Source organism: Myiozetetes cayanensis, unplaced genomic scaffold (assembly GCF_022539395.1).
Source record: "Myiozetetes cayanensis isolate MyiCay16 unplaced genomic scaffold, myiCay2020 scf1, whole genome shotgun sequence".
Taxonomy (NCBI): Eukaryota; Metazoa; Chordata; class Aves; order Passeriformes; family Tyrannidae; genus Myiozetetes; species Myiozetetes cayanensis.
The window spans coordinates 102,444,619-102,468,106 of record NW_026086604.1 but is presented as its reverse complement, the minus strand read 5'-3'; the positions used below and the strand labels follow the sequence as shown (position 1 = coordinate 102,468,106).

Genomic DNA, 23,488 nt, shown 5'->3' with positions numbered 1-23,488 from the left:
GTCATCTCTTGAAAGAGCTGGAGCTAGAATTCAGTTTAGCTTGAAAGGAGGACACTCCATGAAGCTATAGGCAGGCTGCATCATAGCATGCTTAGGCTTCATGGCACAGCAAGTTATCAAGTACCTATGATCTCAAATTGTGGGGGAGTTTACCTTCAAACTACTGATATTAGTTTGGCACCAAATGTGTTCTGTGCTAAACAGTTTTTATTAACTCAAAGTCTATAGTACCCATACAGAGAAGACAGACAAGATATGGCAGACATATAAAAACACAAAAAAGATTTTCCAAATGGAAGGAAATATTTTTAAAATAAAAAATATAGAGTTTTAGGGTCTCCATATTTTTATAGTATTTCCAAAGATTCATTTTTCCAAAGGGGGAAAAGTGGAGTTAAAATCCTGGAAACTAATAGGAAGTATCTGTATAGTGAAACAAGTCCTGAGCTGTATTTTAAGAAATATTCATGTTCCACTCAAAGATTACACAAGATTATCCTGTTCCTTTGCCTCTTACTTTGAAAAAAAATAAAAGAAATAACAGAAATAGAGAGTGAATGAAGAAGCGAGCTCTGAATTGAGCACTCTGAAGCAGGTGAGGATATAGTTACTGAGTATTAGGAGATCAGCCTGATGAAAAGGTTCATTATGGGATCCCACTACTTCAGGAGTTTAGAGGAACCTCGGGGATGTTTTTAGATCCTGGGTTCCAAGATGCCATTCCTACTGAAACCTGTGGATGACCTTGAATACTCATTGATAGACTGAGAGATAAGGTTGGTACATAGACTGCCTACAGTGATTTCACAGGATCACAGAATATGCCAAGTTGTAAGGGACCCACAAGGATAATCAAGACCACACAGAACCATGGAATGATTTAGGTTGAAAAAGACCTCTGAGATCATTGAGTCCAGCTGCAAACCTAATGCTGCCAAGTCCACCACTAAACCATGTCCCCAAGTGCCACATCTAGATGTCTTTTAAATCCCATTAGGTATGGTGACCCAATCACCCCCCTGGTGCAGCCTATTCCAATGATCAACAAAGCTTTTGGTGAAGATATTACTTAGTATCCAATCTAAAACTCCCCTGGCACAACGTGAGGCTGTTTCCTCTCATCTTGTCACTTGGGAGAAGAGGCTGACCCCCACCTCACTACAGCCTTTCTTCAAGTAATTGTAGAGAGCGATAAGGTCCCCTCCTCCCTGAGCTTCATTCTCCTCAGTTCCTGCAGCCACTTCTTATCAAACTTGTGCTCCAGACTGTTCACCAGCTCTGTTGCCCTTCTCTGGATGCTTCAGCACCTCGATGTCTTTTTTGTAATGAGGGGCCCAAAACTGAACACAGTGTTTAAGGTGTGACCCCACCAGTGGCGGGTACAGAGGGATGATCACTGCCCTGGTCCTGCTGGCCAGACTATTGCTGATACAAGGTGGGATGTCATTGACCTTTTTGGCCACCTGGGCACACTGCTGGCTCATGTTCAGCCAGCTGTCGACCAGCGTGCTAGATCCTTTTTCAATGGGCAGCTTTCCAGCCACAATTGTTAATGAGAACCCACTAAAGAGCAACTAGTTCACTTAAGCAAAGAATACCAACCTATACTTAGTAATGGAATGACGAAGACATTGACCCAATTGAGCAATCAACTAACTTATGCCAGGAACAGCCAAAGACTCTTAAGCACTTGGATTTCTCTTCTCATTCTGTTTCTTTCATCTGTCACGCGTAAGACAACTGGTCAAGCACTGGTCTGCCACGTGCTGAAGCCGTCATCCTGCTAAATTCCACTACAAAACTCTTATTGACTCGTAGGATCATGTTTTCTCTATCAATCTGAAATGACACATCACTTGTTGAACTGTCCTTGTCTTTCCTCTGAGAAGGAAAATAGTCTCTTCTGCTTACCCACAGCATTTGTACTGCAACAAATCTGGAGGCAATATTATTATAAGCACTACAAACCAAAATGAGCCAATGCTACCTGTGTATTAGCTCTCTAAGCTATTAATTTGTCTCCATTTTTTCTCATGGGTTCAGCACTAAGCTGGAACAAACTAGCTTCAAGGGGATGACTCTGCAATGCAATCCATAGGTGCTGCATTGACTTTCGGTGTGCTGCACTGAATTGTGTGCTACCACTTTAGGGGTGGGTATCACAGAACAAGTGTTAAAGTGACACAAGCTACCCCACGAGTCCTCTCCTAGCCTATTGTAGGAGAATTTGATTGCACTAATGGGCATAAATAATCTGGAACTAACACTTCATTTACACAAAATACTTCCATGTTCACACATTTCAGGTTTCAATCCTGTGACTCTTTTTTTGGTGGGAGTGTGCAGTTACAGTCTAGACCAATGAAGCAAATCAATTATTAGCATAGCTCTCAGAGGAAGGGATAGAGGAAGAGAAGGAAAATTCACAATGACTTTTCTAGTGGCTAGCTAAGAGAAAATAGAGTTGTCCTTTCCTACAGAGATCACACATACTGGTATGAAGAGATATGTGGGGAGAATATTTACAAAGGTGCTGATAGATTTCGCAATGATTTATTTTGGGACTGCACAACAAACAGAAGAGTAGCAAGATCACTCTAACATGGGCCAACTGGCAACAAAGCCAGATCTTTGTGAGGAAGGTCCTACCTTGTAGGCCTGTGAGAAATATGGTGGTGCAGACTTAGCTCTACAGGAGAGTGAGCCATCCAACCTCCTGTGAGTCCTGTCAAGGCACATAAAATAAAGAAGTATTAAAAGCTTTCTACACATCTGTAATAATCTGCTGAATCAAAATACTAGCAGTCAACACCCACAGACATACTTGCCAGAAGGGAAACAGTGAGCAAAAGAGAATGCACAGAACACTAACGACCACTCTTTGGTTCTTCTACAGCTGCACTGGGGGTGTCCTCCAAAGTACAGGCAGATGGGCTGTTTTGTAAAAACTGCAAATAATAACTTCTATCCACCAGTCCAATCTGTATATATCGATATGCTTATCAGAACTACAAAATCACAAGTTTTGTTTTTTTTTTTAATGTGGGATCTTATTGTGAGTCATATCAGAAATCTCTGTAAATACAAATTACATGAAACCACTGTACCTATTGCTCATATTTAAAAAAATGTATTTATATGATGGAAAGTAAAGTAGTAAATGCCAGCTGATGTTTACTTCAGCTGTAACTGGCAGCAGAAATGCATATCATGTATTCATACACATAAACACGTGCACACCTCTCAACTTCCCATCTAAGAGTTTGTAGTAGTTTCTGTGTAAGATGTAGCCCTGTGTAACACATAAACAGCAGTATTTACACATTTCAGCAGTATTTACAGCCAAGCTTTTATTTAAACTAAAATTATCTATCAATGTCCGTGTCATAGTTAATACAAGAAAAGTAACAGGAACTAATGTTGTCAATGCAAAGCAAATAAATAAACAGTTCAGTGAGTTGATACACATTTTCTCAATAAACACCTGAGCAGAACTGTGTTTCCTTTCAGGTTGGATACAAACCCCAAATCCACTTAGACACAGCTGTTGGGATAAACTCACTCTGCTTGCTTAAAAAAAAAAATAATTAAGAAATCAAATAAAACACACTCAACAAGTTGGAGAATACATGCCACAGAGTGCCCTTGTACAGAAAAGCAATAATAATTCCAGAGGGAAATCAACATAGACTCCACTGATAAGGAAACATCAACCATGAAACTGCTCTTCTAATACTTTTAAAGAGGATAAGTATATTGCATTATGTCTCTTGCCATCTTGCACTTTTGTACCTGCAGGCAACTGAATTGCTTGATTTTCTGTAAGTTCAGAAAGCTGTTATGTAGCTACGGTTAAATAGAAGTTTGAATAAATACATTTCTGAGTCATCAATCAACCTCTCATTTACTCATTCAGTGGAAGGGTGAATGTCTTTTATGAGTCTGGTGGAGCAGTATGGAGGTTAAGAAAATGCTCCATCTGTTTGCTGCTCAGCAGCACTCCCCATTTCCCAGCCCAGGAAAGGGAGGGGATTCCTGCCCTGAGGGAGGAAGGAATGTGCCAGCTTTCCACTAATGTGGATCCGTTTGACCTCTTGTATCCCCATTCTCGCAGCCTCTGAGGGGTGACTGCCAATCACACAGAACTGTGGAGTGGGTTTGCAACAGCCCATAATATCAGCATATTTCAGATGGCAGGTGGAGACATTTCTTTGTCAGCAAAGTGAGATGTGCAGGTTCTGTTATAAACTGAAGTGATATAACACGCCTCCCTGTAAACTGCAATGCACAGGAAGCAATCAGATACTCCGGGCCAGATTCTCACCTCCCTGAAACGAACCACTTTCCCTAAAAAGGACTTACTGAAGCTAGCAACACATTTTATGGATTACAGTGAGAGCAAGTGTATGTATGAACATGCTAATCCACGTTTGAATTTAGGAATTTGTGCTGACTTTGATTGTGTGTAGGTAGAAGATGTCCTCTTGCCACTTACATTAGGTCTCTTTAGCTCAAAACCAGCAATGCAAAACAAGTGTCGTGACCGTAATTTACTTCTTATGAAAGGGAATTTTCAAAAAAAAAGATTAAAAGAAAACAAGGCGTCCATCTGTCAGATGTAGACTTCTTGCCTCTTGAAAGAGTTGAGAGAAGAATTAAAGCCATAAACTGAAAGGGAAAGAACGCACAGAGAATAAGGTGAAGCCTTCCTTCACTGCTGCTCAGTATAGTTCCTTTGAAATCAGAGCAGCCGTGTTGGTGTGCAGCACTTGAAAGGACCAGAGCATGATGAAGGGAACAAATATAAACAGTGATGGTTTGATGGGTAGCCTGAGCCAACAGATACGCTTCTGTGCCTTTGTCACTGACGAAAAGATAAGATTACATGCTGTAATGATCTTAAAAAATACAGAAGATTGCAAGTAACAACAACAAAATATTTTCTTGTTATTACCTGCAATTTCAATGTTCTTTGACCAGTAGGGCACCACAGAGTGTCTACAGATAACACTCAGGTGCATAAAGAATAGCTACAAATGCCATTATAGTTACAAATTAGTAACTAAGCTTGGGCAAGTGATGCCTAAATCACTCAGCATGCCTCTACTGTGCTATACTGCATCCTTTTTTCTAGACAAAACTGACATGAAAACGTGACGTTCATTAGTAAATCACAAAAAAAAAAAAAAAGGGGGATCATACTGCAATTCCAGTATGTTAATTACTTGCAATATCACTCAGTTCCATAAACCATTCCCTTGCAAAAGTAATAGGTACAGGAATCAAGGGAAAGTTAGCTCTTATCTGTGTGCACTGTATCAGTCAGAATTCAAACACTAGGCCTGGAAAAGAAATCTCTGCCTCCATCCTCTAGCCCTGAAGTTCTTTGGCAAACCTGCTTAGAGAATAAGATCTCTGAGGATGAAGAGTGGTACTGCCTAGCAGAATATAGCCTCAGATATAGAGCTTTTCTATAGCATAATGACACAGAGATAAAGTGTCAATAAAAAAAAAAAAAAGAGAGAAATTATCAGGCCCTGGTTTTAAAATCATTCAACATATAATTAATTCTTGGATTCTTATATCAAATAGGAAATAAAAATATATTTAGAAATTACATTTATACTTTTTCCATTATAGGATGATTAATAACCTGTTTTCTAAAAGTACAAGCATTTATATGAAATGTTAATTGGGAAAATGTGTGAAAGTAAATATCTTGTTTGCTAAAGGAATTTTGGAGACTGGAGGACTAACATGTTTTTTAAGGAAAGAATACCGCTTCATTTTCTGAAACAGTTTTGTGGTTTTTCAAGTAGGCAAGTGAAACGAGCATAAATATATCCCACTTAAAATATATCCTGACACTTTCTCTCAACAACAGGTTTGATTTTTGAAAACGATAATGGACTTTTAATACTACATGGAACCTATTCACTGAAATAACTCAGTCATATATATGGGAGTTGTAAAAGTTACTTTCAATATCTTTTTAACAGATATTTTTTGCATCCTTTATTTCCTATTGTATTGTCAGGGACAAATGCCTTCAAATGGATTTTCTCTGAATAGTAAGCTCCATTAAAAAAAACTTACATAAAAAATTTCTAAATACCTTTAATTGACAGGGAGAAAACTGAGAAAATGCTAGATTTGCCTGTCTAGATAAAAATCTGCAGGACAAAACAGTATAGTGCCTGTCAAATACTGACTGTCCTGAGGTCCCTGAAGATTTCAGAAAGTTTGACACATAATTGCATCCCCATGCACTCTAGAATGGATGCAGTGTCAGATTGGTTCCATCAAACAAATCTGACATGAAACGCTCAGAAGTGAGGTCACAAAGCTTCGTAGCTGCAACATTTTAATTGAAATACCCACTGTATTTTAAACAGTGCAGAACGAGCTGAATCATCATGGAAGATCCTACTGGAGCACATATCTTGCGAAAAAGACAAGAAGTTGTACGACGTGCAACGTGTACAACAAGACGTACAGCGGATACCAGTCCCAGTATTGCAAAACATGGAACTAAAAGAAAATTTTTATTTTAGAGAGGGATAAATCATGCAAATTGATATATGGGACATCAGGATCAGGACCACAGGAAAATCAGAATTTGATAGATCTAAGTGATAATGCACAGGTGGTATTTAGAAATAGTAACAAGAACAATGAAAGAATTGAATCAAAGAGTAACAGATCACCATGTTTTCAGAACTGAATTCTTGACCCCACTGAGGTCAGGAGGAAAATTTTCATTAGCTTTCATAGGATCAGGATTCCACCCAATATTAACAAAGGAATATTACAGGAAATGCCATCGATGAAAACCTTTAACCTCTTGCCTCTGCTCCTGTTAGTAACTCGTCTCTGATGTCTAAAATCTAAAATTTAGATGGGAAAAATAATGTGATATAGAAGTTAATTTTTCGTTTTGTTTGAACAATAAATGCATGACACTTCTGTTTCCTGTTTTTGTCATCTATTACATCTTAAGCTATTTTTAGCTTAACTAACCAGTTGAAGCTTGAGGCTGTGGAGTAAAAAATTACCTCTAAAATTACCTGTATTAGTCAGTGAAATGTGTGATGTGACCCGCCATCAAGATTTTCCTTCCTGAGCAGTTGAAGGAGAAATTTCAACTGTTTGATGTCCCAAAGGTCAGCAAAGAAATCACAGAAAGAGCAAACGTGGAGACTGTGGCAGACGTGCTCTGGCTGCATTCTCAGCCATGCCTTCTTACAGTTTCCTGCATTTTTACAAGCATAACCGCCATTATTTCTTTTAATCCTTAGCCTTTACCTAGAAGCATCTGGAATTAATACTTAATGGTTAGTTTTAGCTCCTAGTATATTCTGCAGTTTGGTTTGATCTTTCCTCACCACAATTTTTAACTCCAAAGATATGTCTTCATTGCTGAGTTAATACACATCAGTTAGCGTAGATCAAGGTGAAGGCAGATACACGTGACATAAATCTTGAGCACCACAAGGCAACCAGATGACCACACAAAAAGATCAGGTTTGTGGGGTGAGTATAAATATGTCAGGATCTGCAGAGCTTTAGCCTAGGCTTGTGTTTAAAAAATCCCCAGCTCTCAATTCAAGGGATATTTGTGAGGATTTCTGATGTGGAAGGTCTTTAGTGAGTGACAGCACTTGCGTTATAACTTGAGTTATACGCTTTAAGCCATCTGATCCCAAACATTATTTGCCCATGATGACAAAGGAAAGGCATATGTGGGCTCTTCCCTCTGTGAGACTGGGGACTGGAGATACTTATGTCTCATCTGGGTCCAGAAGACATGCCAGTCCAGCTTTGTTGCCTTCCTTCTCAAGGCATAAAAATATTTCTCTTTCAATTGGATATTTTGAGCTATAGGGCTCGTTTACAACCAAAATTTATGTTCCCTCATTATTGTAATTGTTCAGCTCAGCACTGTAATTTGAAATCTGCAGCTTCTGATAATAAACGCACTGAAGTATGGAACTTGCTGTCACATCTCTTACACTGCAGTCTAGATGCACTCCAGATCACATCAGGGATCTGGCTGTTGCCATGCCTTAGCTGTCTTCTGATCCATCTGTCTTAGTCGCCTCCCATGGAAACTGGGGAGCAAGAGCACCAGGGAGGGAAAATTGTTGTGGATTGTGCTCAAGGTGCCATGCTAACACAAAATGTTGATGCAGATGGAGCACAAACATGAATCCGACAGCTGGATAATTCACCCAGCAGGTTTGGGAATCTCATGGAATCACAAAACTAGCTGTGATTTAATTTATTTATTTTTAGAAGGATTTCTTAGTTTGTGGATAGCTAAATGTAAAACACAATCGTGTTGATTTTGAGGGTATTTTTGTTTCGATGCTTTATGGGAATGCATAGTTCTATTTAACCATTTTCAACCCAAATTTTCATCTCAACTTCTATTTCATTTGATGCATCACATGGTAAACAAAATCAGGAAAAAACACTGTTCACAAGCCTCTCCCTACCCAGCTCCTCTTCTGAAATTTAATTTCTTTAGCTTCTCACCACTTTTTGCATTCATTCCCTCTGGGAATTAAAAGGGAAAAAGACAAAATCAAGTTCAAAACCATTGGATTCATATACATTTGGATATAAAAACAACCAGTTACCACCCATCTATTCTTAAAATGAGACTGTAGATATGTTATTGCATGAAAGAGACCCTCACATCATTTTTCAATTTTCTCTAACATAAGTTTTCAATGTGTGGGTTTTTTCACTGTGCTTTTGAGTTCCTCGACTGAAACATCACACATCATAAACCCCAGTGCCATGTACCTGAGGTTTGGCAGGCTTTGCAGGACTGTAGGTTTCACTTCTTTTTGACATCCTAGCAATCCTTGCTGATGGTGACAGGAAAGGCCAGAGTGGAATATGAAAAGCATCTGGGACCACACTGGAGTAAGGAATCATTGAAGGCTTACCCAGACTTTCTGATTTTGGTTACACACTGAGGCCAGCCTTTGATCAACCCATGGCTGTAATTTCCAATAGAACATACGCATTTTTACTCAGACTTTTATTTTATTGTCAGATCTTTGGTATTTAAAGTCCTCCCTGCTTTTGGCCTCTGGTAAGGAAGGAACAGGCCAAGAGAAAAGAAAGCTGACCTGCTTCACTAGATATGTTGCTCACTCGATATGATAGGTATGTTGTTGCAGATAGAGTGGCAGGACTGGTGCCATGGCATAAGGAGCCAGCTTTATTTAGTATCCAGTCTACCATATCATTCAGACAGTAATTTGAGCTTCTCCAAGACACCTGCCCCTGGTCCTGCAAGACTCAAATGTCAGCAAGTGGCGACAGAGAATAAATGCTTTCCCAGTCTCTCTCTTTGGTGAGCTATTTGTCAACTCCACTCTTGCTTTCCAGGTCATACAGGTATATTCCTTGAAGCCAGGGAGGGTCTCAGACAAAGGAAAATATACAATAAAAGATTGCATGTTGGAAAGACCAGTGTCTTCAGGGGCCTGAATAAGGCAGTGTGCAGCAAACACTGAAGGAAAGCTAGAATGATGCTGGCAGCAATGCTGTCTCTCACAGACCACTGCAAACCAACAGTGAGTCATGAGGAGTAAGTGTGCAATTAATACAGTCTGAACTGCTCCAGGAAATAACACACAAAAAAAATCAAACCCCTTTCCCTGCACCTTGGATTTAGAGAGAAGTAAACAGAGTGAAAGCATGAAGTAATGGGCCTGGCAGTACACTGTAAAAGGAAAAGCTGATTCGGAGGGGATGCGTGATCTAGAAAGTCAGTGAGAAGAAAATGAAACTCAATTCCTCCACAAAAACAGAGCAAGTCTAGATCGATCACAGTTAACCCTACTGAGAAGAATGGCTCAGCAACACAGAGCAAGGCAGCCAGGATCTCTGACTGTGCAATGGGACAAGCACTTCTATCTCTCTGTCTAAAACAATTATAAACCTACTTAAACCTGGTGAATAATTTCTCCCAATTCATAAAGAGACAATTTCTAATTCCATCAGCATCAAAGGTGAGCTCCAGACTGAAATATTGCAAGAGAGGCTTATAATCACTCCAGGCTTTTAAAACTCTGTCAGCAGTCCCCCAGGCAACACGCATTCTTGCAACAAGTTCTTTAATAAGAAGTACATCTAAAATGTGCAAGGGATGATGCACAGAAATTAGTTCAGTATTGGAGTAGTGTGTGTCAATTTCCTCATGGGCTTAGAGCTGAGAGGGGCAGGAACATTCAGTGAGCCAGGCATTCCATTCTGTCCAACGCAACAGGGACTCATCACTAGGGTAGACTTCAGCCACCATTCCCAAACTACCTCTAGCAATCCGAGAGCTGTTTTGCCTCTCTGGTATGACATGAATTTCTTCCACAGGAAAGGAAATGCGTAATACACTTAGAAGACTATCATTCAAGAATTAAAGAAAAAGTACATTCCGATCCTGGATACAAATTGGTGTTCCTGGTAATGGTAGGGAAGCTCTTTATAAAAGTGGTTTTTTGAGGCATCAGACTTCTACCTAGCAAAAAGCTGTGATGAAACTGGATTCCCTCTTACTGCTCAACAAGAATAAAATGAAGAAATAGCATCAGAAAATTAAACAGATCTCTTTCTTGGGAAAACATTTTCTCTGGGTAGACTTTCAGTTATGAAAATCCTGTATGGTGTAATTTGCCATAGACACTAGTCCTGTCCTACTTTGAACACCAAATGAGAATTTACCTACACTTTTCTGCATCATTACATCCTGAGAATTACCCAAACAAAATCTATTGGTTTGGGTCAATATTCTACTTTACATCCACAAGAGTCACAATATTGCTCATGAAAGCTGTAGTTCCTGGCTTCACATGCTCCTGTTGATCTATTTTCTTGGCAAAGTATATCTTACCCAATTCATTAATATTTCAGTAGATGTTTTACTACATACTCTGCTACTAGTTTTAACATACAGACACTTCCTACAGATTCAAGATGATCTCTGCCCTTCATCTCTTCATACTGTAATGAAAGAGATGGCATGGAAATTATTCAATAAGCTCCTATATCCTTCCAAAATCCTACGCGTGGTAAAAGGTACTGCAGAGGAAAGGTACCACATGTCCCGAAGACTGTTTATAGTCTGACATTTTGGCAATGGTTTTGAATAACTCATTCCAACAAATAGCAAAACATACATTAACAGAAAAAATCTTCTCTTCCTTTGCCATGAGCAGGACAACATATTAGAGGTACGAAGCTTCAATTACAGTATTTTTTCTCTCTCTTCCTGTTAGCCTACTCAGAAGGTTTAGTGTTCTTCTTCAGTTTCCTTTTTTTTATTGCTCCCTGAAATAGAAATATATCTCTAAAAAATGCTGGAGCCTTTTTCTATGAGGTCTTCATTCCAAAACCATTCTATTCTCCACTCAGTATTTAAGATGGCAGTTTCAATTCCTGTTTCTTCCTAATCCAGATATTCACCCCTCACCCTTAAGGACAGTTGCTCCTTGTTTCTTCCCAAACACCATTTTTGTCTTTGCTACTTTCCTGGGTTGGAGATCATCAAGTTCACTTGAGCAGATGATTTGGTTCTCCCATTAATTTTAGCCTCTGTCAAATACAATCCATGGGCAGACTAATTTTTTGTGGTCTGAGATGGCCATCTTTGGAGAGAAAGATATGCCTTCAGTTTATTTTATGTTATTATTACATGATTTACCAGTAACAGCAAGCAAAAATCAAGGACTTTCACTTCTTTCCATCTTATGTAGCCTTTGCTTAGAAGAGAGGTATACTCCAACACAGTGACAGAAATTACCTAAGGCCCTTACATATCCCTTAAGTACTAGATTTTGTGTATAAGAAGCTGCAAGGGTGACTAATAGTGGAAACACTGTTAAATGTAAGCAATCATGAATGTAATAAAAAGTCTCCTTGAGGTCTTTTTGGGGGTTAGCAATAAATACAGCAGAAGTTAGCAGCTATCAGTAGACTCAGATTTTCTGTTATAGCTGTAGATCGGCTGGGTACAGAGCTTTAGTCTACAGTCACTCATTCGTTTCCTAGTCCCCCTTTGCCAAACAGTTGTAAGTAGGTAAGGCAGATGCCACCAGAGATCCACACTCACACCTTTGAAACCTCTCACCGATGCCTTTCTTTCTTGCCACATATTTAGCACAGGTAAAGAAGAAACTCCCACTTGCTTCCTTTAGGGAACATCCTCATTGTCTGATTGGCCAATTTCAGACAGCCTCCATCACACTTAGGTGAGTTACCCTTCTCTTGCTGTGGTTAGAAGGATATCTGCTGTGGTGTAGCTATAGCTCTGCATGTGGATATACCCATTAAGAATATACCATAAGCAAAAGGAAATATTCTGGACACTACACAAAGTGTCATCTTATTGGCGAAACACATCCCAGGAAGCATCAGCACATCCCTCACTTTGTCAGTGCCACATAACAGAGTTCTCTGTATTTCCATGAAAACAATATCATGGTTACTGCTTTCTGCTTTTCATTCAGAGCTACTCATTTCCATCAGTCTTTGTGTTTGGAACCTCTACTTGATTCATCCCACCACTGCTTTACTTTCCTTCCTTTAAGTCCTATTTTCTAACACAAAGAACCTTTTTTCTGTTAAGATTTCTGATATTCCAGTTGTCTGACTGCTTAGGCTGGCAAAATACCTGCTAAAAGACATACCACACCAACACAATGCTGAGGAGCTGTCTCTGTTTGTATGGCATGCACTAAGCTATCTGCCTCCTGCAGATCAGCAATTCAGATTCAGGCTGCACACTCAGGGCAGTACCATCCACATGAAAGCTCCATAATCCAGACGGTTTTAGAAATCTAATAACCATTATGTCTGCAGTCACCTCTTTTCTTATCTTGTGATTTTGACCGTGACTAGCTTGGCATCCTGTGGTACTCTAATTAATTAAGCCTTCTGCATACAGATTAAGGATCTCATCACCAACACAAATGCAAGCATGAAGCAGTTCACCAAACACAACTGAAGAAATTCAGAGTAGAAAGTTGGAAACATCTTTACAAGTGACCTGTAACATTACACAACTCCTCTGTAGTACTGTAGAGCTTATTTGCTAGAAATTTGCTCTTTCAAACTCCAGAAAAAGAGATGTTTTTTCTTGGGCTAAGCAGCAGCAGGGAAGTGACTCATGGCAAAACAAACAAATGAAATGAAGATAAGAAGTGAAAAGGCAGTTCTGAAAATCAGGGCAAAGAAAGGGAAGTTTTAAAAGGTTACACTGTTTATTAATGAGTATCATAATTTTACCTCAGTCTGTTGTGTCTAACCGCTTTGCAAATTCAGGGCCATGAATAAGTCAGTAGGCAGTAGCACTCTTATTTCTGCTTGTGTATTTGTCACTTCCAGATAAGTGGAAAGCACAAACACCTTGGCACAGGTATTTGTGCTACTGGTGCTGCCAAAAGATTTACAAAAACTGGTTACTAGGCAACTGTTTATGACAAAAATCTAGATAGCATCCTCTTATTACTCAGATCTAGAAAGAGAAGAGTCAGCCCCCCACTGACGGTGTCAGGCCACTTGGGAGATAACGCCTCCGAGTGCAAGTGTGACCACCGTGTACATCACCCTATGCCCTCTGCTTTTTCTGAAGTTGCCCGCTTTTAAGCTGTAAACTCTGTACATTAAGAAGGTAGCTCTTAAAAAAAGTGGATCACAGTGCATTAACAAACTAGGTGAATGTTTAAGAGGGCTTCTGGATCTCTTGCCATTACCCTGATATTTATTTAATGGACTAGACACTCACACACAATAATGGTAAGTGCCATTTATGAAGCTGAGAGAGAAATAGTGCTCCAGCTGGGCTGGTGGGAAGCAAAAAGGGGCAATCCTATAATGCCTTTGAGAGCAGCACTCCTCATACTGGTGCTTTATCAAATACAAAATTCTTTTTTTCCCCTCCAGATAATTTTACTATAAAAATAATATTCCAATTTTGGTGGCTGTATTTTTTTAAATTTCCAATAATAGATCACAATAAATATACGTACATATACACATACATATATTTATACATAAATTATATTTTTATGTATTGTCTTTAGGTTTTAAGGATACCACTGAGGGCAGAGCTCAGGCCACATAACCAAGGACAGCATATTGGTCTCTCCTCATAACAACAACAAGCAGCAGCAGCAAAACTTCATTAATCCCACACTCCATGAAGCCTCAGAGCATCCATCTAGACGTGCTGTTTCTAAGCCTTATTCATCTACTGACCCCACCGCATGCAGAGTATTTGGTAACGTGTACATGGGGAACATGGAGAGGAGACAGAGATACTTCCCAGGTCACTGCCACCTCTGTGAGTGGTGACAGTCTAAAGAAATATGCCTGGAACTTTTTTTTTTTTTTTTTTTAATGAAGAGGATGTAACCTTAGTGATGAGAAATTAGCTTTAGAACCTTTCTTACAAAACTGATTAGACAGATAGATCTGTGTGGCTTCAAATGCTCTGAGAGCTTTATTCACCCCCTCCTTCATATCACCTTATTTAAAATTAACTTACATTCTCACCTATACTTAAGCAGAAACTGTTGCCATGGTAACAGTGGAGGTCGTCTAAATCCAGCATATGATGTAAGCAACACAGATGAGTCCCTATAGAAAGGGAAACTGGCACCACACACAGCATATTTCATATGGGGGGAGCAGAGATGGGAGGAGCCACTGCTGCTGCTGCCCCTGGGAGGCACTGCAGTTCTCGGCTGCAAGGCACCTCTCATACTTCTCCCTTCTCAGACATGAAAGGAGCTGGAAAAAGAGACTAAAGCTCCATAATGAGCTGAGAGAAAGGTGCCCTCAGAGCTGACTCCAGCACTGTTGCATCTGAAAATCTCGACAAAAGCACCAGCCCTGTTAGTTCCCTGCCAGCACAAGGCAAAAGAGGAATCATGGTTCACATCACCTTCCTCCATATTTGCATTTATTGCCCGTGTTTTTGCTCAGCTGTCCTCTTTTAGATGCCTGATCCCTCCACATTACTCTCACACTACTAATGCCCCACTGCCAGCTTGTTGGCCTGCCATGGTAGCAATATGGGACTCAAGGGCCAGGTGGTCAAGGCAGCACCGTCCTGACTTGCACAGAGCTGGTCACATCCAGATCCGGAGATACCATCAGCTTGAAGCAGTGTTTGCCATCTTTACCCATCATTCCATGATCTTGATGTTTCTATGATGTAAAAATTGTCACTCCCCCTGGCTACAGTACCTGAGTTAGCCACTCAAGAGCTGTAGCACTGGGCCACTCAGTTTCTGTTCTCCCTCTGACCCTGCCTGTGCATATTAGCCCTGAAATGCAGGGTGGAAGGAGTTCAGTCTCCACAACTCCCCCCACCATTTTTTCATTTGCTCAGCTCATTAGTGCTTTCATGTAATGAAAAACTATTCATAAGACTGGAGTGAGACCACCACATCATTTCCCACAGACCACTTAGCTGCTATCAGAATAGCAACAATTGCTGATTTGGGCTCAAGCTGAACCAAAGAGACCATTCTTTCTCTTATTGCCCAATGCATCTGCTGAAAATTATTCCACGTGGCACCCACACAGACAGAAATCCTCTTCAAAACACTTATTTCCCTTCTATCTATGCGACTTGCCTATGTATTAACAGGCTTTCCAGGATTTTAATTCTCCTCCCTGACTCTCTGAATCCCAGGTTTCGTGGAATTTCTGAGTGTTCATAAATCCCTACAAAGGGTTGATTTAACCATGGAAACAAGATCAGATCTGAAAGGAGGGAATTTAAATAATAAATACTATCCTGCCATTATCCTACAAAATAAGGTCAGGGTTTTACAGCTGATAAGGTCAAAATAAAGGCTGCATTTTTCTGTCCTTTTCATATTGAGAAATCTTAGAGACTGCTACATCAACAACCACAGAGTTTACAGCTGGGCTCTTTATGACAAGGGTGTCAGAATATGGCGTAGGAATTCAAGGAGGGCAGAAGCTATTTTTATAAAACTGTCACTTGATCTGCTTGGACTATCTTTATCAGAGTATTGTGAGGATACGTATAGCAACATATAGCCTTTTTTACAAGAGCTCCACAGCTTCCTATGTTGAAAATTTGCTGGTAATTTTGCCTCAGCAAAGAATAGAGGAACAGACTAAATAAAGCTTTGTTGTTGTTGTTGACATTTAAATAAATGATTAAAATAAACAAGAGCAACAACAGCTACAAAACCCCCTCATTTGCCTACCAAAGTGAGTGCTTTCCAGCTTTTGCAACTCTCATTTCTACTGCAGTTGCCTCCTCCAGATATTTTAAAATCCATATAGATGCACATATTGGACTAGATATTCTTCTACTTGTGATCTCTGGAGATTTCAGTTCTGTGGAAGCTCAAAAAACTTACTGCTTCTGCTCACCTCCTGTTAACTTGGCACACTAAGTCACACCAGAACGGTATTTATCACTTAAATTTCTGCTATTTTAACATTTTTATCTAGCTAAGCAATTAGTGACAATGTGCAGTAGTTTAATGGTCATCTTCTAAATTTCAAAGTTTATTCTTAATATTCCTACCTCCCTGTCCATATGTGAACCTCCCGGTTGCTAAGCAGCCTTCTGCTGCTGGCTGAACTTAACTCACAGCGAACAAAGTTAGATATGGTGATTTTTGAAAATGTTCCTGTTGTGCTCGGTAGCAGGCAGTGATGGGCATAGTCAGACACGAGGTTTCCAGTTCTCCACTGTCAGAACCCTTACATAATTTCATTAAAACCAGCAGAAATCAAATAAAAATTGGACCAAATCAGAATGCCACACCTTTCCAACTGCTTTATCTTGGTGTGAGTGACTGCATAATATGCCAGTCAATTGAAAATCAGCTTTGCATTTTTACCATTTAAGAGCAGATTTAAGCAGTCCCCTGGGCTCCTGGTGAAATGGCCCACACAGGAGCAGGGAAGGAGAATGAAACTTTCTGCCTGTGATTCAGAGCTCACTATTCCTTGTATTTTATTTTTTTCTATAGCCATCTTCATTAATATTCTCTATCCAGAAACTTTAGGAGCCATCAGCAAAAATTAACCTATGGCCAGAGACAGTTCTGCTCTCTGGGAGAACTTGGAGTAGGAGAGAAGGTCATGGGATACTGCCAAGTATGTTCGAGCTGTACTCAATAATTCTGTGACGCTAACGTCATCCTGTGCCCTTGTCAAACAGCATTCCTACCTGCACAAACAGATGTAGAAGCTCTTCTTTTGGACTCTGTGCAGTCATGCATCCTAATCCCAAATGGGTGCCCAATGTGCCATCATTTCTTATCATCATACAGTCTCTAAAAATGTCTCTATCAGTTTAGTCTCCAGTATGTTTTGCTGGCAATAACAAACCAAGGAATTAACTTTTTTGGAAACTGCCTTTCTCTTTAAGGACTAGGTAGCTGCAAGAAGCACAGTAGTCAGGAGAGGAAATAAGAACTTCTTATCCATAATGCCAAACTTACATTCTAACCTCTTACAGCTCCAATGCCACACCCAAGCAAGAAGCCCTGGAAGAATCCCTGCTATGCTACTGTCTGTACGTTATGTCTTCTACAGACAAAAGAGTCAAATTTCCATAAATCAATCAACTTCAGGAGAACTAAGCTTTTATTCACACACACACACACACACACAAAAAGAAATATGACAGACTAGTCAAGGGAGACTCAGAATAGTGCACAGAGCAAATACAGTATTCCAGTCCCTGATCCAGGATGTTTGTCATATACCACATTCACTTACCACATATTTTATACATACACATATTCAAATTTATACATTTACATGTGAATGTATGCATGCATGTAATGTGTATGTATATATGAATATATTTCTTTCATTAGTCAAAAAGAAATAGCACAATATAAGAAGAAATATTACCTGCAACTGGGAGAGATCAGAGTTTTTCTGTGGAAGATGGAAGAGCCTGCATGCAAATGAAAGTAGTTGAGACCTTGCCTACCAGCTGAGACACATAAACCACAATAACGAGTATGCTGTGAACCACACCAAGAAATAAGACATTCTGCTCCACAGCTCAGATGAAAAGCATATCAGTTTATAAGACCAGTTTTACTCTGGTCAGTAACTGAACGTACCCATTTACCACACACCCGATGAGAAGCAATAAATTGAGAAGCACAGGTCACCCAGTGACCTTTGCCCACTCATCCATACACTAAATGAAGGAACTGACCATGCCTGTTATCAACCTCCTTTCATAAAGTGGCCGGCTATGAAACAAAATGGGTAATCAGACACAATGTTTAGCTTGCTTATTTATAGAATCAAGCATGTCTCATTTAACTCTTAGCCTTAGCAGGTATGTCAAATAGGGTGAGACATGATGAATGACAGTTCTGGCAAAACCTGAACCATGTTGCTAGACAAGATGACTTTTTTGCTGAAAAAGTGAATAAGAACGGATTAATCGAAAAGTGGTCAAGGTTGGTTTTTATTTCAGTGGTATGGTACTGAGGTGATGAGTTTCCCAGGTACTTTACTGAAGAAAGCTCTATGGAAAGCAAGATGAGGAATACGATGGAGAGATATGAGGTGTGTGGCACGTTGTGTAACAAGATTGAAAGAGTGGGCTCAAAATAGCTAGGAGACCCCTACTTACACCCTCTGTGCAGGTGCAGTTGAATGCCAAAGTAGAGGTCTTGTAGTAGATTCTTGAAACCACCTAAGGAGCTGGTAAAAGAAATTGGGACTTGTTTAATGAGCAATTGAATAAGATAAAGGCTTCTTCTGCATATTGATCTGACAAGATGGCATCAGTTACTAGGAAGATATACACAGAGACTGCTGAAGTGAGATTATCTGAGTCTAGCTATAGACCTTCTTTGCCATTTAGGTGGTATTTGAAGTGAGACAGGAATAAAAGCAGTTTCTGAGCCATTTGAAAGCATATTTCTGACACCTTAGGTCAACTGTCATTTTATTTCCAGGGCAGACATATAACTACTCTGCATGGAATTTATTTAGTAAAAAGTGAGCCCCAGACAGGGTATTCGTGCTTGGTTTCTCATATAGCCTCCATCAGAATAGCATTGCCATCGTCAAGCCACACAGATAATTTCTTGCCTGTGGTCTGGCCTCCACTGCCTGAACTCCACTGGGATGACAAAAAGCAGGGAACAAATTAACTGCCAATTATTTTTTAAGCTAGCTGCAGTATTTTTATGATGAATATATTTTTTCTGGGCCCAGAACACTTGAAATTAGCAGGTTTTCCTTTCAGTTTATGGCATAGAAAAGCAAGATTGTCCTTGAGGGAATGCTAAACTTTCTTATATATTCCAATAAGGTCTCCAAAAGAGCACACAAAACCTATGGCAAAAGCTGGAGCTGAAGTCCTATGCCCTGAAACTTCATCCAACTCCAACAGCATGCAGCAACAAATTCCTACCAAATATCTTTAGGAATTCTCATATATGGATGATGTTTCTTTCTCTTTATTGCTCATGGCTTTTTTCCCAGGCCCTCACTATGCTGAGACTATCAGCAAATTTTAAGAGAGAAGTGCATGGAAAGAACATATTACTTACTTTTATATGTTTTGGTCCACTGTTCCAATGAGAACATAAATTGTTTCTCAGGAAGATCACCATTTCAAATATTATTTACATCTCCAGGAGCAGACCTCCCTATTTCTTTAGTACACTGAATGGAAGAAAAGACAGAAGATTTAGTATGAATATTAGAAGAAGTCCAGCTATCTATTATGTCGTGAAATAAATTCCCTGGGAGAATATTACAGGTCTCTCACTGGGACACCTAAGGTATGGCAGGGAAGGCATTAACAGAGGTGCAGCAGAGAACAATCTTAATCTCACAGATGGGCCAGATGACCTAAAAAGTTTTTATCCTCTAATACATAGGATTCTGTGTTATATGGTTTTTTTCTCAGTATTCATCTTCTCTGTCTGATTGCAAATCCCATTCAAATGCTCACTTCTCCTGCATAATGCAACCTATAAAATAGCACTAGCCAATTATCTTAGCTATTTAATACCTACAGAGTCTGTCCTTTAGGAAAGTTATAAGCCTATTTTTTCCCTGGATATGTCATTAGAGTGGAAGTGTCACTATGCTCCTGATGACGTGTAGAAAAAAAAAAAAAAAAGACAGGACTGATTGGAAATGTGTTAATTATATCTTAACTTTGCAATGCATTTCAGAAAATATTAATAAGACTGAAATTTCAATTATTAATTACATAATGAGTAACACAATGCAGTTGTGCAGTCTAATCCAGGCACATTCTTGAATAATTTAATTCTGAAAATGGTGTAGCACAAAGGGCTTGGATCACAGTGAAATCAAGCAGTAGTGGGAATGTAATAGTCTCAGGGTGAAGAAATCCAAATTATTTTCTCTCCCCACCCCAATTCAAATGCTCTTCAATGATAAAAATTATATTAGAAAATGTAATCTCAGCATAATATCTAATCAAAGAATAGGGCATCATTCAGTCATTTCTTACATTATTATCAATGGCAAAACCTGTACTCCAAAAATATGCAGTTTCAAGTGTTTGACTGATGATGTTTGTTTCTGATTATTCATCATGGGTTTTATCTGCTCACTGCTAGACCTTTCTTCATAATATCTCTTGTGGAAATAGTCATATTTAATATTAGAATATAGGATAGTTCACAGAGAAACGATGTGAAAAAAAAAAAGGTGTGAAATACAGAAAGTATTCAGAATTTTTTTACTGTGATGAAGAGAAAAACAGACACCTTTCAAAAATATTTGTGAAAGAAACAGACATTGTTTCCCATGCCTTCCTCTCCCCCTTGCTCTCCTCCCCCACTCCTAACGACCCCCTCCCCCAATCCAAATGCACACACAATAGATTTTACTGAAAATCAGACAAAGGATTTGAAGGAGATCCTCCCACACCTGAAAAAAAAATCACGTGCTGGCTACTGCAAGGTGAAGGAATGTGATCTCTTGACACCAGCCCCTCTTGTCTGTCACCATTTTATATCTCTCTGCAGCCCCATCAGGCTTCTTTCACTGCCCTCTGCAGCTTAAAACACCTTGCCAGCGAAGGGTTGAACTGCACTTCTGCAAAATGTTTCAGTTGTGGCAAACTGGCATTTTCTGACAGCACTGAGCACCCACATAACTTTAGGTTCGACACCCTGTCAGGGGCTGGGAGGATGCTAGAAGTGGAAGAGTGCAGGAAGCCTAAACAGGGAACATTTTTATCAGGCTTCTTACCAATTTTTGGTGGGCTGTCACATCCTGGCACGCATGTCTCAAGGGAAGGAACTAGCACAGTGACCCCGGTGCCACCCATTCATCAGAGAAAGAAACAAAAGAAAAAGTGGTGACCACTATTTTGTTGTTGTTGTTGTTGAAATCTATCCTGGATTCACACTACCATGAGAATGTGTACAGATACAGGAGCCAGATGGAGCAAACGTTGGTGTCTTTCAAATGCCACTACCACAGGGAAAGGCGTGCATGCACTCACACACACAAATTAAGGGAGGGAGCACCAGCCTCAAGTGAGAAGAAATAAGGTTGCTGTGGGCAGGAGGGCTGGGGAAGGGAACAGATTGCTGCTCTACTTCTTGCACCTGAGCGCCCTGCCAAACTGTCACTCAGGCCAGAAGTGGCAGCATAACTGCAGCCAGGTAATCCCTGCCAAGCCGTCCCCAGCCAGCCTGAAGGGAGCCAACATGACCTCCTACTCACCCCGTAAGCTGGCCAGCTTCCAGGTAGCCAATGTCATCAGGAAAGAGTTGCTTCTCTGCAAGTGCTTCTGTCTTTCTGGCTGAAATATGCCCCTCTGTGTTTCAGTGACGCAAGCCAAGCCATGGGGAAACAAACACTGGTACTGCAGGTCTTTCAGTTGTTGTTGCTGCTGATTGCAAAACATAAAACTCACCCCTTTTAAAGGATAAGTAAGTTTTTAACTGCTTGTGAGAAACCCTGCAATGCACACTGAATGAATGCTGAAAACATGGGTGGTATTATTTCTTTAACCATGTACGTACAACCATATTCAGATAATTATTCTCCTTAGCTCTTTCCTCCCTTCTTACTGCACGCTTCCTCACTACATGAAGAAATGCTTATTCTCAAAGTCTGACAGAGAAGAAGCCACAAGTGTTGGTGCAAATATCCGCCCTCATGAGCGTCTTCTGACAAAGCCATCATCATTGTGAAAGTGCGTTCTGGGTGCAAGTTACAGACATCAACATAATGCAACATGGAGCCATCTAGTCATATGCACCAAGTTGTTCATTATGGTTAATTTTATGGTTATGGGGATTTTTAATGCTAATTACACTTATTTAGGCAAAGCTGAAGTGCTCGGCTTGGAAAGGACTCACTGAGTTTGAGATCACATTGTGTAAGATAAACGCATCTTCTTACTCCCTTGTGAAACACCACTAGATTCAAGCATAATAAATGGCAACAGAAATGACTACATAGAAAAATGAAAGTTTCCTGTCTATAGTAATGCTGAAAGCAGGATTTGTCTATGCTTATGCTTGGGGAAAATAAATTCCATTGAAACAATTTGGACCTCCCTTGGCTCTGTTGCTTACATGGCCTAAAAAACCTCCTTCTGCACCTCCTTCTCTTCCTCTTGATTTTGCCCTGTAACTTGATGAAAGCAACACTTACTAAGTTGATATTTTTTTGACACCATATGTGCAATTTGCACCAAAAAAAGGTTTTGGCTAAAAACAGAGACATTTACTTCATACTTCTTTTACAGTCAGAAGCATAGACTTAGATTTCTTTAAAAAAAAATAAAAATTCCAAAACTATATATCTCCCTTTCCCAGAATGAATCCTAGAGATAATTTTTCTTTTAAATCTTTAGCTTACAGTATACTCTATCTTGGTAATGCCACATATAATGGCATTCTAAAGAAAATGTTTTCTTGCTTCACAGTGCCTTTTAAAAAATGATAATTTGATGCACAGAGACAAAACTGGGGTGGTGCAGGGAGGGAGAGATTCCTGGCTCAAGTTTTATAGAGTTAGAAAAATTCCAACATTGCCAAGCAAAAGAGCTAGAGGAGAGGATTCATGCCAAATGTAGAGGACTATCTTCCAGAACCATGAGCGCAGCTCTGGTAACTGCAGAGCAAGCCTGCATTGTTCTGGGAAAATGCATTAGACACAAAGGAATATTTCTCCTAACAGAGCAGCAGTGTTTCTTTTTCTTACTCTTCCCCTCCCTTTTTTTTTTTTTTTTAAAGGGCTTTATTTTTAAATGTCATGAAATAGTAGGGAATGGCAATTTTCCTTGGTCATCATCCATGCAAGTGAAAAGCTACTACAGCTGTGTTAGTTTGCAGTCCTATACAGAAATATAAGAGCTGTGTTATCAAGTGTTGTACAAGAAATATATTTCTTCAAATCCACATAATTAAGAATGGGCCCAGCTGAGTAGAAATAT

General features: G+C 39.7%; 1 long non-coding RNA gene across 1 annotated transcript in view; it reads right to left on the bottom strand.

Moving 5' to 3' along the window:
• Positions 1-23,488, bottom strand: part of LOC126648710 (uncharacterized) — a 348,496-nt gene that overhangs the window by 44,704 nt on the left and 280,304 nt on the right. The window contains exons 4-6 of the long non-coding RNA XR_007630882.1: positions 19,602-19,716; positions 18,674-18,744; positions 17,932-17,977 (exon numbers count right to left, since the gene is read on the bottom strand). This is a non-coding gene — a long non-coding RNA (uncharacterized LOC126648710). The remainder of the gene's footprint in view (positions 1-17,931; positions 17,978-18,673; positions 18,745-19,601; positions 19,717-23,488) is intronic.